General features: G+C 40.1%; 1 pseudogene; it reads right to left on the reverse strand.

Annotated features, from left to right (window-relative positions):
• LOC124248725 (phytanoyl-CoA dioxygenase, peroxisomal-like) overlaps nt 1-16,770 on the reverse strand; it is a 32,003-nt pseudogene extending 15,233 nt beyond the window's left edge.
• Nucleotides 16,771-19,642: the final 2,872 nt, after the last annotated feature.

The following is a 19,642-nucleotide window of genomic DNA, read 5'->3' on the forward strand; positions in this document are numbered from 1 at the left end:
AAGCATCCTTTTTGGCCATCCATCAATGAAACAGTTGATACACTGAAGTATTAGGAAGGTTCCAAAAAAAGAGAGAAAATTTCCTGTTCATCTTCAAAGTGATTTTCATGGAGAGTTAAGCACTTGCCTTGTTTAACTGATGGACCATCAGGAAATCTCCTGGGTCAAAGAGATTCTAAGAATTAGATGAAGAGGCTTTACATGTCAAAGACTTGAAGGAATCACGCAACCCTCTTTTTACTGGGATACTCCAATGGAATGCCATTGTGTCCCTTATCAATTCCATCTTTCCAGAGCACCACTTGAGACACCTAAACACGATCAGACTGATAATGTAAACACCCATAAAGTGAAAAGATACCAACTGCTATTTGCCTCTACGATTGGTAATGTCTGAGCTATGTCAAAGCACCTTTCAAAAGAGCCTATGCAACAGGAGATGTGTCTAAAGATTCAAAATGAATCCACAGTATTGGATAGCAATCTGATTCTCAAGGGAGAAGCAGCCTCAGGATTAGGTGCATCTTCAGATAATGGAACAGCAAAAAGGGGCAATGGATTTTATTTTATTAATTGGCCCACCAGGTGGCAGGCATCCTTCTAGCAAGACATTGAACTAATGGTTCAGCTGCTCTTTTGAAGCTTATGTCTAGAAAATAGTTTTAGGGATTTCTTTAAAGACAGGAAGTTGAAGGGTCCCCTTTAAAGGCTTGTGAGGCCTACGGGAGAACCACAAGCCCTTCTGCAGGGCTGACACACGGGCAGAGATTTGTGGTCTTCATCTCTGGCTGCACCCTCGAGTCTTCTGGGAGCTGCTGTAAATACTGATGATCAGGCTCGCCCCAGACTGACTTAATCAGGCTTCTTAGGTGTTTGGCTAGCCATGGAGACTCTTTAAATCCCTAGATGATTTGACTTTTTTTCCAAGGTAGGGAAACTACTGAGTTATAGAGGAAAGAAAATAGAAACACAAGAAATTGAAAACGAAAGAGAAGGGGGCACTTAGAGGATGAAACACAGGAGTCAAGGTAAAGGGAAGAGAGAAAGATGACTCAAAAGAAAAATGGCACCTTGGAGTCATATTATACTATTTCATTCTTAAAACAGATGTCACAGACATTTTTTTCAAGGAAAGAATACAGCCTGTTCAGTGTAACCTATGGGTTTTACAGTTATTTCAAATGCTAAGTTTCTGATGAAATCGAGCAACGACTTATTTTTCCCATATTCTCCCTCCCTCCCCACATCTCACCAAACGCAGAAATGCTGGACTTAAAATGAGCCCCTTAAAATGAATAGATCCCACACAGGATGGCAGGAGACTGGTAACCTACGACACTGGAGGGCACTGAGAGCATTCCTTGCTACAAAGGCCAAGGTTATCAGAAGTGACCTCACACAAAATGGGATCAAGCTCATACACTTGCCTTCTTTCTTCGCATGGAATTTTCCATTAGCCTCACAAGTTTAATCCTCCGATTTGGGGCCAGGATCCTTGTAGCTGAGGTCTCCGGGCAGGTCCCATGCTTGAGGCCAAACATGTCTGCACAGGCCTTGCCCACAGCAGCCATTTGGCCAGGACAGGAAGGTTGTGAATCACAAAGGACACCTCGTTCCTCTGTTGCTTAGTTTGGTTCTGCACAAGGCTCAAAATCCTCTCGAGAACTGTGAGAGAAAGTTTTATTGTTTTAAGGCACCCAGTTTGTGGTACTGTCTTATGGCAGCTCTAGCGGACTAAGACAGTGCTACGAAACAAAAAAAGATGACACCAAAACTCAATTTCACCTACTTTCATGTCATGTTTACAACTAACCTTGCTGTAACCCTGGCAATGATTTATGCGGTTCAGAAACCACAGTAGAACCTTAAACTTTTTCAGAGACGTGTGAAGGACCTGGGCCCAGTAACCATCTCAGAGAATTGTTTCACCAGAATAGCTGTACTAGCATTGTTCTTTCATTCGTGTGACTACTGAGACACACTGAGCACACAGTGAGCAGTGCTCCTGAGACCAACTTTCAAACACCCCAGTCGGTGAGAGGAACATTGTCACTCAGGGGAGACAAGTTGATGCCGCTCAGTTTGGGATTCGAGAAGGGAATGCACAGTGTTGCCTCAGCATTTTTAATTTCTAAGCTGTAAGCAAACATGTAATGTTTTCTCTTTGCTGTGGTTCTTTCCATTGTTCTATCAGACAAGAGTCTTACTTTGGGAACAGTGGCCAAGCCAGGGGAAACCACTGTAGGCTTCGTGCTGGGAGGCCACACAGACATTTGTCACCTCAGAAAATCTTCTACAAAGAAGTGAAAGACAGGGCATTTGCAGCCCAAAAAACCAGAGGCATGTGTGAGTACACAGCAGGCCCCCAATTGAAACCTGTAAGGGGGTCTGTTTGTGGGGAAAGAGTTGCTCGAAGATCTGGGCTGACTATGTCTATTTCAAGTTCCACCTTTTGGGTCTGTCAAGACGAGGTCAGATGTGGTGGTGGTTACAGAGATATGATGGGTACAGGCCTCCATAATGCCACTGGGACCACTGCTCAATAGCCTCCCAGCTTCTCTCCTCCTGTTCTGGGGAGGCGAGATGACGTCATCATGTCAGGATGGAGAGGACTCTGAGCTGAGGAGAGGCACTGAGCCCTCTTGGCAGCTGTCAACGCTAACTGCCAACACTGTGGAGACATCAACCACCTGTGCCTGTGTGCATTGGTGACAGACACAGAATGTCTAACCTAGGTGGGCCTGAGAGAACATGGAGTCCATAGGCGTTGTTATCAGGTCAAGCCCATACAGGTGAACTTGACAGAGCTGGTTGCCAAGAGAGGCGAGACCAGGGTCTGGCATTCCAGGTCAGCCCTCTTTCCCTGCATGAGTAGCAAAGAGGAAGAGCCTTATGCAGAAACTGGCTCAAAGATATAACAACTAAGAACCAAAATAGAAATGGGATGAAACTGGACTACTCGCCATACCCAGAAGTAAATATCATAGAAGGAAATAATCGTCAACTTCCAAAGATGGGAATATGGTTAATTTTTCCTCTATATTTTTCTGCATTTTCTAAGCTTTGAAAATAAAATTATGCTTTTAAAATTGATTGGAATAATGGATGGATGGAACAAATGGGGAGAATTTGATAATTGTTGATTCTCGGTGATTGTTATATGGACATTCTTTGTACTATGTACCTTTCCATGTATTTGAAATTTTTCAATAAAGGCTAAAAAGAATACAAGGGGATTTTTAATCAGTGAGAAAGTCTTGACTTTTCTGTCCTTGATAAGACATATTCCTGTGTAATACCTTTGTGCAACTGTAGAATTAGGCAGCCAGTGCCAATTCAAGACTGCCTGTTAGTGTTAAGTGCCATTAAAGCTTGAAGAGATATCCTATCTCTGTTTAAATGTTGAAAAACATCTGTAAGGCTCCTCCAAAAGATAAATAGAATCACCACATAACCCAACAATTTCACTCCTAGATATCCACCTGGGAGAACTGGTACAGGAACAGATGAATGGATAAATAAACTGTGAGAAAGATAGATGAATGTATATATACGCATGTATGTATTATTCAGCCAGAAAAAGGAATGAAGTTCCGATACAGGCTACAACCTGAATGAACCTTGAAACATGCTAAGTGAAACACACCAGACATAAAAAGACGAACATATGATTCTATTTCTATAAAATATCTAGAATAGGAAAATTTACAGAAACAAATGTATTAGAAGTGACCTGGGCTGTGGATGGGAGTTATTGCATAATGGGTACAGAGTGTCTGTTTGAGGTGTTGAGAGGATTTGGAAATAGTGGTGGTAGTTGCACAACATTGTGAAGGTACTAAATGCCACTGAACTGTACACTTAAGAACTGTTCAGATGGTAAATATTCTGTTACATATATTTCACTTCAATTTAAAAAAATGGCTTCGTGCAAAACGTTGGGAGGTTGAGAATTCCCTAAGAGAAGGAGATAATATCAAGTATTCAACACCAAAAATGTAACTCTCTCCTCTCTTTTCTCAAATGCGGGCTTGACCAAAAAGCCTGTGAACCTGACTTTGGTGCTAGTGAAACATACTCTGTGGCATTGTGCTAACAGGACAGCCTAGTGGCTCCAGGGTTTGGAGAAAAGGGGTCTCCCTATGTTCTTAGCACCCGTGAGAGCCAGATGCCCTCAACAGGAAGGGCCCCGTGTTACCGCTGGGTGTTTAGGCACCATGGCTGCTGGGAATGCTTCCTTCCTCTGTGAGCCTGGAGTTTGCACTGTCTTTGGTTCTGAAAATCCCCTTAGGCACTTGGTCCCCAGGGACAGCCTGAAGCTCACAGAGTCAGGCCCAGGATGGAGCTTTGGGTAGTAGCCTTCAGTTGCTCAGACCGTTCTCAGCCAACGAGACCAGCTATTCTTTGCCAAACTTGAGAGCATGATATTGACAGAGAAGTTGGTTTTTCCTCCCAGGTCATGACACACTCTAATGGTCTAAGAAAGACCTTTCACTTAGAGAAAGGGAAGGTTTCGCTGATAAACACTTGGGAGTTGTATTACTAGAACTGACTTTTGGAAATCCTACCATATACTGTTGATGCAAAACTCAACACACCCTGAGTTTGGAAGCATTCATTTCTGCTTGGGTAATGAGTTAATTGAATGAAAGAAACTGATTTAACACCCTTAAATGACGCATCAACCAGCTTTATTAGATACAACCCTAAGTTAGTTTTCCTAAAAACAATAATATTCCACTCGTACTGTTTTGGCATCCATAACGCAATACCACTTCACTGCAAAATTACGCACATGAAATGGAGTACCTGATACATGCATTCTGATTATGTGAGCAAGAGATAGAAAAGATTACATCATCTCCTTAAGAAAACATGTCCTTAGACACCTGGTTTCATTTTGGTTTTCTTTAAAAGAGTTATAGCAAAGGGCTATTTCAAAGGCTGACTCTTTCTCCTCTCACAAGGTATGCTCACAATCTCCAAACATCCTGGAAACAATGCCAAACAGAAAGAGCTTATGGGGCACTTCAATTTGCCTATTCACCATAAGACGAAGTACATTTCTAGCATCTGCAAATGGTTAACTAGTAAAAATATAAATCCAAAATAGTCATATAAAATAGTAAATAAATCATACTCACAAAATTCAATTAATTTACTTGCCAACATCTAAAACAGCATTTCAGATTAATTTAATTAATTAATTTAATTAGTCAATTTATTAAGTTAATTAATTTATTATTAATTGATTAAATAAGCTAATACAGTGCGCTCCCAAATTGTCAGTCCTGTTCTATGAGGTACTCTTGTCGATCTCAGGTATTGAGCTGGCTTAGTGTGATGTTTTCTCATGACACAAATAGTTTATTACCCAAATTTCTGCTTTCCTTTGTGTTATTCACTGGCTCCATTCTGGCTGGTCCTTTTCTGACTAGATCACATCAAGAAAATGATGTCCTGTGTTAATGATTTTTTTTGTTTGCTTGTTTTGATGTTAATAAAACAATTGAGACTTTCTTATTTATTTCTTATTTCTTGTCCATTTTTGAGCAAAGAGCAAAGTATGGCGGGAAAAACAATTTTTGACTTCAACCTGACTCTGAAATGTAGCTCCACCAGTCACATAGTCTAGGCCAACTTCTTGGACTACTGATTTTCTCATTGAGACCACACAGCTATAAGGAGTCTATTTATATATAAGGAGTTTGGATGAAGACAATATGAAAAGGAACGTGAGAGTGCTGTAGTACCTTATGAAGAACTATACAGCAGAAGTTAGTGTTGTTCTAGCGAAAACTGATCAATTGTAACTTAGAGAATAACTAAGATAAATTCAGAAGGTAATTCATTGACAAACCTGAAACATAATATTTACAATTCTTTTCTGCCTGAAACTCAGATTGTTGTTCAGAAGCCCCAACTGACTAAATCAATTGCCTTTGTAATGCATTTAGGACTGACCAAAGGGAGAAGGACAAGACTCTCCAGGATCTGCAAGTGTGACACAGAGCATTTTCATGCATGGGGTTTATTTATGGATCCTAAGGGAGCAGGGGTAAAGCGTGAAGTAAGATTCTTGAGCTGGGAAGGTGTTTCAGAAGATGACTCCCACCAGCATGTAGCTACCATTGCTGTGCAGTGCTCTTCAAAGTACCGGAAGGTACAGAGTCATCATTCCACTCAGTCCACCTGGGGGGTCATGCCACCCCCATGGGAAATGCATGGATGGATGGTTATCCAGTGTGAATATAAAAAATAGGATCAGCTTCTTGGTTCAGAGGCTAAAATGTACATAGTCTACAAATCAACTATGTGTATTTATTTGTCTTGACTGATAACTTTTCTATTAATCATCAGCAGCATTGAATGTTCAGTAGTTAACAACAAATACTTTACAAGTGATGTGTGTTTATTAGGAAAGCATATGGCATGTTGTCTCACACCCCCTATTGATAAGCAGCAGTGATATTCAGTCTCTGTTACATGCAGGCGATGCCTCTTATTAAACTCCAGATGCAAGTGGACCCCAAAAAACCTGCTTGAGATTTGCTTGCTGGGAGTCTTATTAGATTTCCAAATGTATAAATACTCGATTCTGTACAAATAAAGGAGGCCTATGATTGACAGCCCAGACCTTTAACTTTCCTGGGCGTATTCAGAAGGTAGCCTTGTGTCCTTCATTTCCTCTGCTCTAAATCTGTTTTCTGTTTCGTTTCGTACCTGTCCATCCTGGAACAGGATAGCCCGCATACCACAGGACAACCCAAAGACCTAAAGATGAAGCACACGGTTCTCCGGTCCCCCACACTGGGGAAGCAAGAACAACCTGAATTCCACTGTCATTCTTAATGGGTCTCCACGGGTTTCTCCAATGAGCTCTAAACTCCTGCACTTCATGCTTTTCAAATTAAATCGGATATGAGAATTTTTAGGCTTTTGAAGAACAGAAAAAAACGAAATGTTACCTTGTCATTTCATACAAACATGCCTTCTGATTGACGTAATTTTTAAGTTCATAGAATTTAGCTGCTAATCCTACCATTTCCTTCCCAATGTTTTCTTACCTGGTGCCCTTCACAAGGATATAGTGGCAATTGGCATTGGTGAAATGGCAGGAATTCATTGGTGAAAACTGAACCAATTGATATGAGAAAAGAACATCGCCGCCCTTCCCCCCTCGCCCCAGCAACCAAGCAAGGAGTCTTCTTTTAGAAAGTCAGTTATTTCACTAACATTTGATTTCTAGATTGAAAGCTGTTCCATTGCATCGTAAATCAGTCTCTTTGTGGCTCACTCTCTCTCTTTTCTTCTCCAATAGGCTAACTGAGACGTTACAAGAGGTTTTTCACTAGCTGTGATGTTTATTTTCAGAAGGTATATATGGGGCAGGGAATGTAATTACATAAGTAAGAGGTCTTTAGCTTTTAGTATTTGATTTTTATAATGAGTGGATAACCTCACATCCTAAAGGAAATGTATGCTGGGGTTTTTCATCATCTTCTTAGTAACGGAAGTCCATAACTCAATCGAGTTTGTGATGGGTTCTTATTTCAAGGTCCATATCATGAAAAAAAATCCAAAAATACTTTGCAAAGGGAAATAATATACACATCCCCCCCTCTAGCATCAGAAGGATGTTTATGGTCCAAAAGCATTCACGTACAATATCTCCCTTGTTTCCCTCTGAAGGCAAGAGAGAAGTTGCTTGATTCTCCCCATTCTTGAAAAGTTAGAAACAGATCTAAGCTGCAAGGCAGTACTTAAAGCTCACCTTCCTCCTCACAAGTTAGTTATCTTAAGGTGACCACACCTGCCAGAAGGGCTTCCTACTTTGCCCAAAACATTAACTTTCTAGGCAGTGGAGTTACAAACTCTGATTCCTATGTGAGTCGCAGTGTCATGCCAAGCCATATTAGAACCTGAGGCAAAAGCGAAAATGAGCACTCCTATAGACCTGTTTTATATTTTGTTAACGGTTAATATTTTTCCAAACACAATGTCTTCAATAAATACTGAAAAACTGCAATATCAGTAAATTAAAATTCACATTACTTAAATCATTTTGCCTATACCCACTATTTGCACATTTCTGAGGGTCATGCTAGTAGAGAGTCTGATCTTGTCTTTATTTAAAATTTTGACATTAGTGCTCATCATTGACTTTTTTTGCATTAATTTTGATTTTTAAAAATATCGTTTAATTTGACTCCTGAATTTTTTGGTGCCCTCCCCCCTCCCCCCCAGTCATTTAATGTTTCCCCCGAGGAGAGTGTCTTCTCGCCTCACCTTCATCCTTGTCCTTTTCAGCCTGGTGGAAATATGAATGAATGGAAGATGACCAAGCCCTGGTCTCAGGGAGACAGCAGGGTTGGTGTGACAAACTGGAAAGCCTCACTCAGCCCCAAAGTAGCCTCTGATATTTAATAATGGCAGCCAAGTTACCATGGGTAAATGTGAGCCCACAGTGCTGTCAGATTGCTGAGTTTTAGAGAAGTGAGAAATCTGGGAATTTATGAAAAATATTGTCCATTTTTAATGTAAGCAATGGAATCATTGTTTCAAACACATTGAGGCTGAGGGGTGAAAAACATGGCTGCCTGCTGAATCTGATTTCTGGGTTGCCAGTTCAGAGCCATACTTTCAGATCAGCAATATTTTTGCAGTAGCAATGATATTATAAGCTTTCCCCTTATAGGGTTCCTATGAGCTTTATACGTTCCAAATTTTATGGTTTTAGTATATCAGCCATTGTTCTTGTTTCCAAGAGCACAGACTCTCAACTACAAAGTAAACTCTTGCTCCAAAGCAATTCTGTGTATGTTCGTGAGTCACTATCAACAGAGTTGGAATCCTAATGTCACCTGGCTTCTTACTGCCATGAGTAAAAATCACGAGGGAGGGTGTGGCCCTCTGGCTGAGTGGTTCAAGTGCTGTGCACTCCGCTTTGGCAGCCCGGGTTCTCGGGTTTGATTCTGGGTGCAGCCCTACTCCGCTCACCAGCCATACTGTGAAGGTGTCCCACATACAAAAACAATGGAGGTATTGGCACAGATGTTTGCTCAGGGTGAATCTTTCTTAGCAGAAAAATTAAATAAATAACACTAGGTAGGCAAATATATTTCCTGGTAAATAAACCAGACTAAACTCAGTTAAAAGCCACAAATCTTTTGAATGTTAGTATACTTAACATTTTCGTTTCTAACCCATTCACCTTTGGAGAGTGCAGCGATGTTACTGCATACTGTCTGGAGTCCTTGAGTTTTGTTCTGACCAGATCCCTGGGTGTGCAAAGGATGAAAGAATACAGTGTTTGCCTTCTTCATCACGAGGTGCACTCGGGCCTTGTGACTGTCATAGTCTCTGATGCCGTGGGACGTTACGTTAACTCCACCCTAGAATGCATAAGAGAAGCCAAGTCTGTAGGTGAGGAAGCCAATAATTAAAAACTTTATCAATGACTCATCAGGAAAGGCGAGCTTCTCTACACTCTTCCAAGAGAAAAAGATACATAGCTTAGATAAAAAGATACGCAAATTAGATTCTTAAAAATAATTTTAATATACAAAATTTGTCAGACGTCTGCTTTTAGAAAGTCACATGTTGATATCAAAATCATGGATTTCTTGGATCAAAGGAAAAATTTGGAATTTCCACCCTTCATTGCTAAGTTATAAATGAAGATCTGGATCAACTGCATTTTGCAGTTAATGCAGGAGACCACGTTTTCAGCCTGAATCCATAATCATTCTTTCACCTGGCACTGTGCATAAATCATTTTTCTATTACTCAGAAACATCTCTGAGAAGTGAACTATTTTTCCAAACTAGAGGAGATATATGCTCACTTTTTCTGAGTTCAAAAACTGCTCATGTCACATCCAGAGAAAAGAAAGAAGGGTAGTAAATTAAAGAATTGTGATCATTTACAACTATTTCCAGAGTTGTTATCACTCTAGGTATGATAATGTCTTTCTTAAAGAAACTAAAGTGAGAAGTGATTTCAAGTTTACGAGCCTTAATGGGATGGTGGTTGCTGTTGCTTTAGCAGGGCAGCAGCCCATTTCCCTTCTGAACACTATGTCAAATTCCTTTCGGGAAGGATTCCTTTCCTACTGGACTGTGTTGGCACTTTGATCCAGTGTGCTTGCTCCTGGCCATGGTGGATAGGTGATCCACGTGAAACCCATCTGACCTCTGAGTGGAGCCATTTGGAATCTGAGCAGAGGATCAGAGACCAAATACACTCAGGGTTCTACTGACCACACCAGGTGCCCCTTCCTGACTGTCCCACCAAGCAGTGACTCCCCCCTCCTGCCCATCAGACTAGCCAGGCTTTCCATGGACTCACCATGTGCCTGCAGCTCTCCAAAATGCTCCCTTTGGCTTAAGAGCCACAGCTTGCTTCCATTGCTTGCACCAAACAGTGCCTAAACCTCAACATAATTCGTGACTCTTGTAATTTCAGAATTTATATCAGAATCCAGACTCAGATCATTTCATTTGGTACGAATCATCCATGCACGGATTCTAAGTACAGGCACAGCACAGAGATATTGCGGGTCCAGTTCCAACCACTGCAGCAAAGCAAATAGCACAATAAAGCAAGTCCCATGAATTTTTTGGTTTCCCAGTGCATATAAAAGTTATATTTATATTATACTGTACTCTATTAAGTGGGCAATAGTGTTATGTCTAAACAACAATGTATATACCTTATTTAAAAAATACTTTATTGGGGCCAGTCCCATGGCCTGGTGTTTGAGTTTGGTGTGCTCTGCTTCAGCGGCCCAGGATCAGCTCCCTGGTGCAGACCTGTACCACCCGTTGCCAGCCATGCTGTGGTAGAAACCCACAAACAAGATAGAGAAAGATTGGCATAGATGTTAGCTTGGGGCAAATCTTCCTTAAGTGAAAAGAGGAAGATTGGCAATAGACGTTAGCTCAGGGCAAATCTTCCTCAGGAAAAAAAAAAAAACATTATTGCTAAAATATGCTCACCATCATCTGAGCCTTCAGTGAGTTGTAATCTTTTTGCTGGTGGAGGATCTTGTCTCGAAGTTGATGGCTGCTCACTGATCAAGGTGGTGTTTGCTGAAGTTGGGGAAACTACGGCAATTTCTTAAAATAAGAACAATGAATTTTGCCCCATCGATTGACTCTTCCTTTCATGAATGATTTCCCTGTATCACTCAATGCTGTTTGATAACATTTTACCCAAAGTAGAACTTCTTTCAAAACTGGAATTAATCCTCTGAAACCCTGCCACTGCTCTGTCAACTAAGTTTATGTAGTATTCTAAATCTTTTGTTGTCATTTCAACAGTCTTCACAGCAGCTTTACTAGGAGTAGGTTCTATCTCAAGAAACAGCTGTCTTTGCTCATCCATAAGTAACTCTTCACCTGTTAAAATTTGATCATGAAATTGCAGCACTACATCATATCTTCAGGCTCCACTTCTAATTCTAGTTCTCTTGCTATTTCCACCACATCTGCAGTTACTTCTTCCACAGAAGTCTTGAACTCCCCAAAGTCATCCATGAGGGTTGGAATCAACTTCTTCCAAACTCCTGGTAATGTTGTTATTTTGACCTCTTCCCATGAATCATGAATGTTCTTAATAGCATCTAGAATGGGGAATCCCTTCCAGGAGGTTTTCAACTGACTTTGCCCAAATCCATCAGAGGAATCACTCCATGACAGCTATAGCCTTGTGAAATGTATTTCTTAAATAAGACTTGAAAGCTGAAATTACTCCTTGATTTATGGGCGGCAGGATCAATGTTGTCTTAGGAGGAAGGAAAACAACATTAATCTCATTGTGCATCTATATATCAGAGCTCTTGAGTGACCAGGTGCTTTGTCAGAGAGCAGTAATGTTTTGAAAGGAATCTTTTCTCTGAGCAGCAGTTCTCAAGAGTGGGCTAAAATATTCAGGAAACCACCTTGTAAACAGATACGCTGTCATCCAGGCTTTGTGGTTCCATTTGTAGAGCACAGGCAGAGTAGATTTAGCATCATTCTTAAGGACCCTAGGGTTTTCGGAATGGTAAGTGAGCACTGACTTCAACTTAAAGTCATCAGCTGCATTTGTCCTTAACAAGAGAGTCAGCCTGTCCTTTGAAACTTGGAAGCCAGGCATTGACTTCTCCTAGCAGTGAAAGTCTTCGATGGTATTTTCCAGTGTGAGGCTGTTTGGTCTACAGTGAAAGTCTGTTGTTTAGTGTAGCCACCGTCATGACTTACCTTAGCTAGAGCTTCCAGATGACTTGCTGTGGCTTCTGCATGAGCACTTGCTGCCTCACCTTGCACTTTTATGTTATGGAGGTGGCTTCTTTCCTTCCACCTCATGAAACAACCTCTGCTAGCTTCCAACCTTTCTTCTGCAGCTTCCTTACCTCTCTCAGCCTTCATGGAATTGAAGAGATTTAGGGCTTTGCTCTGGATTAGGCTTTGGCTTAAGGGAATGTTGTGGCTGGTTTGATTTTCTATCCACACCACTAAAACTTTCTCCATGTCAGCAATAAGACTGTATCCCTTTCTTCTCATTCGTGTGTTCACTGGAGTAGAAGTCTTAATTTCCTTCAAGGACTTTTCCTTGGCATCACAAGGCTAACTGCATGGCACAAGAGGTGTAGCTTTGGGGCTACCCCAGCTTTTGACATGCCTTCCTCACTAAGCTTAATCATTATTATGTTTTGATTTAAAGTGAGAGACAAGTGACTCTTGCTTTCACTTGAACACTTAGAGGCCATTGTAGAGTCATTAATTGGCCTAATTTCAATACTGTTGTGTTTCCGGAACAAGGAGGCCTGACGAGAGAGAGATGGGGGACCAGCTGGTCGGGGGTGCAGTCAGAACACACACAACATTTATCGATTAAATTTGGGGTCCTATATGGACATGGTTCATGGTGACATGAAACAATTACAAAAGTAACATTAAGATCACAGATTACCATAATGAATAATAATGAAAAAGTTTGCAATATTGGGAAAATTACAAAAACGTGACAAAAAGACAGAAAATGAATAGATGTTGTTAGAAAAATGGCGCCAATAGACTTGCTCCATGTGAGGTTGCCATAAACCTTCAATTTGTGAAAATGCAACATTTGCAAAGAGCAATGAAGTGAAGCACAAAAATGAGGTATGTCTGTAATTGAGACAGAAGTCCTTAAAGCCATGTTCTTTACTTCTTCCAGAACCACATTCATTCGTCCTGACTTAACAACAAGTACTCTCTCCATTCTGACCACCATTATGGGGTTTCAGGACCTTGTTGTCTTATACCTAAAATGCTAATCATCTCCTCTCTGGTTTCTCTGCATCTGGACTCCTACACCTTCAATACATCCTGCCCCAGACCCCAAGACTATCAATGAACAAATTCGATCTCATCACTCATGGGCCCCAAAGCATTTAATAGTCCTCCAGCATCAGCAGCTGAATTGATAAACTGTGGAACAGCCACAAATAGAAGTGGTGGCTCCTCAGAGCCTCTACTGGTCTCTCCAGCTGGAGGAGATGAACCCTCCTCTTCCTTACTCTGAGGGCCATCAGTCGATGTAAGACTTGCTTGGCACTTGTGACACACATCTGGAGAGGCCATGTTTATATCTTATTCTGCAATGAGGTTTTATAATCTCAGGTCCTACCAGCACCTACCAAAGTTGCCCATGTTGGTTGGCTTTCAAACACCTGTTGAAAGAACAAAAATGGTCATTATTTTATCTGACATCCTTCAATTTTCCCTGACCTCATTGGAAATCCTAGAACAATGTTTTGATCTGAAAGAAAATAAATTTCTTTCATTTCATTGGTAAAGCTCTTTATGTATACTGTGTGAAATCAAAACAATAAAAGATTCTGATCAAGACTCAGCCCCTAGGCAGAACTGCCTCCCACTGGGGATAATCCTGTGTCTTCAGGGAGCGTTTGTGTGAGCCTGGGAACACAGCCAGATAGCCATGGTTCCCGTCAATGTGCTCCATGGCCGTCCAAGCACAATGTTCTTGCTGGGCCTGAAGGGGAAATAGTACAGATCCTGGTGCAAGGGTTGATGAGACGTCTCCTTGCCTGAAATGGAATCTGCTCTTAAAAGATGCTCAAATCTTAGAATTCTTCTCCTCCAGCTGAAAAACCAGAGCAATGACTATCCCTGGGGGGAAAAAGAAAAAAAAAACAAAAAACAGTGAAACCCACTTAGAAAATCAGCTTCAAGAGATAAACACCAAATTGGAAAATCAAATCAACATGGTGATCCAGATCCTATACTTTTCTCCGGGATTTTGGTAGCTGAGGACTTACACACAGCATTTTCTAGCAGGTCGTACATATGTCATCAGCTCTTTTGTTATTTATTCTTTGTAATTGTGGTTTGGGCACAGAGCCTAGTATCCAAAACAAGTTTGATTCATTAAATTGAAGACAGTGATCAAATTAGAGGTACTCTGATAGCCTTCTAATTGTGTAGTGAAAAATATTAATTAACTAATGAACTAAATAAATAAAAGGCCAAATTTTTTTGGAGACACCATGACCACATTTACATTTCCCCTAGTTTTCCTCTCTGAATTGGTTCTCTGGCCACCTGCTCTCCGGACAAGACATTCGGGGAGGGTCGGACTTGGTGATGTTAAGCTGCAGGCCTGTCACAGAAACACTCCAGGCATCATGAGGAAGAAAAGGTAGAAAAGGAGGAAGGATCTCTAACGGCCGATTTACTACTGCCGGTAGAGCTGAATTTCCCAGTGTAACCAAAGAGCCACCTGCGTTAGACTCTCTGCTGATGGTTCATAAAATGCAGATTCCTGGGTTCTACCTTCTGAATCAGTCTATCAGGGGGTGAGGTCTTAGAAGCTCCATTTTAGCAAGCACAAAAATTTTAAGAACAACTGTAATAACTGATTTTAAGAATAATTTTAATTTTTTTTATTACCAGTAATGTCTTCCAATCAGGAAGGCAAAATCCGCACTATCACAGGTGACATGATTAACAAAGCTCAGAGATGCTCAATAATAGGCATTTGCAGAATATCAGCAGTCCTGTTCACAAAACTGCATTTTTGAGAAGCTATTCATCTGAAAATCCAGCAATAATTCTACAGTGAACATCTGAAATCACCATTACACTTCAAAGTTGCTGTGATGGAAGCTACTTGAAGAATCAAATAGAAGTATGTGTATTCATTCAGGCAAAGTTTAGCAGTTCTGCACATGTCTGTGGATAGAACATCATCTTTATGTACACTAATGAAACAGTCTTTTTTTTGCTTCTCTTTAACAAACAAGAGCCCTTTACTGGAATCTGGAGGTTTGTTTTTCAGCATTGTATGCATGGCCATAATATTGGGTCCAGCGAAGCACTTCACATATTTCAGAATCTAAGGGAAAAGGGAAAAAAAGTTCATGGGAAATCAGATGCACAGGCCAAGTGGCACAAAGTACAACTATTGACACAGGAATCAAGATGCAATAGTTTAAAAAAAATTGGTATTTCTCAACATTGCAAAAAATCCTGAAAAAATCAGCAATTGGAAATCTACAATACTCTGAATTAAACAGGCTTTTTGGAGACAGCTGGAAAGCTGGCCAGCTTTTCTGCAAGAAAGGTATGAGTTTCTATGAGATATCAACTGGGAAGGACAGGAATGCCCTTCTTTTAACCAAAGCTGTGGAGAGTTGCCCAAAGGGAAGGCAGCTTCCTCTTCTTTCAGGAGACTCTTCGTATGACGGGACCATGAAAGGCCCCCTAGGTCACTTTATCAATGACCTGACTGCAGAAAAGCCAAAGTATTTTCTACTCTCTGTATTTCAAGAACTTAAGCATATGCATATAGAAGTTGATAGAGACCGATGAAATGTTATGTTGATAATTATCAATGATCAAGCCCTATATTTTGCCTAGCTCTTTTTTTTTTTAAAGATTGGCACCTGAGATAATAGCTGTTGCCGATCCTCTTTTTTTTAAAGATTGGCACCTGAGCTAACAATCGTTGCCAATCTTTTTTTTTCTTTCTGCTTTTTCTCCCCAAAGCCCCCCAGTATATAGTTGTATATTTTAGTTGTGGGTCCTTCTATTTGTAGTATGTGGGGATGCAGCCTCAATGTGGCCTGATGAGTGGTGCCATGTCCGTGCCCAGGATCCGAACCAGAGAAACCCTGGGCCGCCGTAGTGGAGCGCTCGAACTTAACCACTCGGCCATGGGGCCAGCCCCTTGCCTAGCTCTTAAAGCAGAGTTACATAAAATTGGTGTGTAGAACATAGTCTTACTTTGGCCCATTTTAAAACATTAAGGAAATTATACTAGTTGAAGTCTCCTGTTTTTATTTTTTAAATAAAAGCTAGATTTTATTCTAGCACATCAAGAAATAATACAAAGGAATCAGAAAGACACATACTTGTAAATAATTTCTCAGATATTAGAATAGGACAATTTACCTGGACAACTTTAAACGTCTTAAAATTGAGTGGCCATTATGCCCCTAAACCAGTCAAATCGGTCTAGTAAATCCACTTGCACCAAGAAGTCTTGAGGTGTTTAAAGTCCAGGTGACATTTATTTCTTTTCCCAACTTTTTAGTTTGAAAAATTTTAAATACAGAAACTTGAAGAAATAGCAGAATGGATCCTCCTAGCAACGTGAAGTTGTTGATATTTACCACAGTCTGTTTCTCTCCACGTATAACCTGTGCAGCTTCCATACAGGTAGATACGCAGCCTTGTTTCTGTTTAGGCTGAGCCACTCACAGAAGGCAATTACAGACATTGTGACGGGTGGCAGGTGGACGACATCCATACTATACCAGCATGTACTTTCCTTAGGTGATCAGATTGCCTTGCATGCAGCCATAGTGTTTCCACAGCAGTTTTGACAATTTTAAGGGAAGAATGAAAGAGAATTTCCAGGGTATAAAATAATTGAGGTGAGGAAAACTAAGAGAAATACCAAGTGAGAGACAGTCTTTTTAAAAATTGAAATATACTGCACATATGATTGTGCAACTTGTTTCTTTTTATTAAGATATCTTGGACATAATTTCCTATCAGGTTTTATGGTAGAAACATCCCCATTAGTTTTCACTCCTAGTTAGTAAGCATTGTATGGCTGTAGGATACTTGGATACATATTGAAGAGGTTTCCAGTTGTTTCCAGTTGTCTTTCCTTAAGTTTTGTTGAATACTGATCCTTGAAATGTTGGAAACCTAAAAGTTGTACTTCCAGACCCCAGCTAATAAGATTTGATCATTTTCTTTTTTTATATTTAGTTTTTTTTATTGCAGTAACATTGGGTTATAACATTATATAGCTTTCAGATATACATCGTAATATATTTTGAATTCTGTGTAGATTACATCATGTTCACCACCCAAAAACTAAATATAGTCCATCCCCTCACATGGGAGCCTCATCACCCCTTTTGCCCTCTCCCTTCCCCTCTTCCCCTTTGGTAACAACCAACCCGATCTCCAGTGCTATGTCTTTGCTTGTCGTTGTTTTACCTTCTACTTATGAGTGCGATCATATGGTATTTGACTTTCTCCCTCTGACTCATTTCACTTAGCATAATACTCTCAAAGTCCCTCCATGTTGTCACAAATGGCCAGATTTCATCATTTCTTATGGCTGAGTAGTATTCCATTGTGTATATATACCACATCTTCTTTGTCCATTCATCCCTTGATGAGCACCTAGGTTGCTTCCAAGTCTTAGCTATCATGAATAATCCTGCAATGAACATAGGGGTGCATGTATCTTTATGCATTTGTGTTTTCACGTTCTTTGCATAAATACCCGGCAGTGGAATAGCTGGATCATAAAGTAGATCTATTCTTAATTTTCTGAGGATACTCCATACTGCTTTCCATAGTGGCTGCACCAGTTTGCACTCCCACCAGCAGTGTACTAGGGTTCCCTTCTCTCCACATCCTCTCCAACACTTGTTGTTTTGTGTCTTGTTAATTATAACCATTCTGACCAGACTAAGGTGATATCACATTGTAGTTTTGATTTGCATTTGCCTGATAGCTAATGATGTTGAGCATCTTTTCATATGCCTGTTGGCCATCCGTATATCTTCTTTGGAGAAATCTCTGTTCAAATCTGTTGCCCATTTTTAATTACATTGTTGTTTTTTTGGTTGTTGAGATGTATGAGTTCTGTGTATACTTTGGATATTAACCCCTTATCTGATATACGATTTGCAAATATCTTCTCCCAATTGTTAGGTTGTCTTTTCATTTTGCTGATGGTTTCCTTTGCTGTGCAGAAGATTTTTGGTTTGATGTAGTCCAATTTGCTGATTTTTTTGTTTTTCTCTCACTCAGTCAGACATGGTACTTGAAAATATGCTGCTAAGACCGATGTCAAAGAGCATACTGCCTGTTTTCTTCTAGAAGTGTCATGGTTTCGGGTCTTACATTCAAGTCTTTAATCCATTTTGAGTTGATTTTTGTGCATAGTGTAGGTAATGGTCTATTTTTATTCTTTTGCATGTGGCTGTGCAGTTTTCCCAACACCGTTTATTGAAGAGGTTCTCCTTTCTCCATTGTATGCTCTTGGCTCCCTTGTTGAATATTATCTGTCCACAAATGTGTGGGTTTATATCTGGGCTCTTGATTCTGTTCCATTGATCTGTGTGTCTGTTTTTGTGCCAGTACCATGCTGTTTTGGTTACTACAGCTTTGTAGTATATTTTGAAATCAGGGAGTGTGATACCTCCAGCTTTGTTCTTTTTTTCTCAGGAATCCTTTGGCTATTCAGGGTCTTTTGTTGTTCCATATAAATTTTAGGATTCTTTGTTCTATTTCTGGGAAAAATACTGGAACTTTGATAGGGTTGACATTGAATCTATAGATTGCTTTAGGAAGTATTGACATTTTAACTATGTTAATATTTCCAATCCAAGAGCACAGACTATCTTTCCATTTCTTTGTGTCTTCTTCCATTTCTTTCAACAGTGTTTTATAATGTTCAGTGTACAGATCTTTCACCTCTTTGGTTAAGTTTATTCCTAGGTATTTTATTCTTTTTTTTGCAATTCTAAATGGGATTGTATTCTTAATTTCTCTTTCTGCTACTTCGTTGTTAGTGTATAGAAATGCAACCGACTTTTGTGTGTTGATTTTCAATCCTGTGACTTGACTGTATTCATTCATTATTTCTAAACTTTTTTTGTGGATTCTTTAGGGTTTTCTGTATATAAAATCAAGTCGTCTGCAAAAAGTGACAGCTTCACTTCTTCTTTTCCAATATGGATCCCTTTTATTTCTTTTTCTTGCCTGATTGCTCTGGCTAGGACTTCCAATACTATGTTAAATAAGACTGGTGACAGTGGGCATCCTTGTCTGGTTCCTGCTCTTCGAGGGATAGCTTTCACTTTTTCTCCATTGAGAATGATATTAGCTGTGGGTTTCCCTTATATGGCCTTTATTATGTTGAGGTATTTTCCCTCTATACCCATTTTATTTAGAGTTTTTATCATAAATGGATGCTGTGTCTTGTCAAATGCTTTCTCTGCTTCTATTGAGATGATCATGTGATTTTTATTCTTCATTTTGTTAATGCGGTCTATCGTGTTGATAGATTTGCAGATGTTGAACCATGCCTGTATGCCTGGAATGAAACCCACTTGATCATG

Source organism: Equus quagga, chromosome 12 (genome assembly GCF_021613505.1).
Source record: "Equus quagga isolate Etosha38 chromosome 12, UCLA_HA_Equagga_1.0, whole genome shotgun sequence".
NCBI lineage: Eukaryota > Metazoa > Chordata > Mammalia > Perissodactyla > Equidae > Equus > Equus quagga.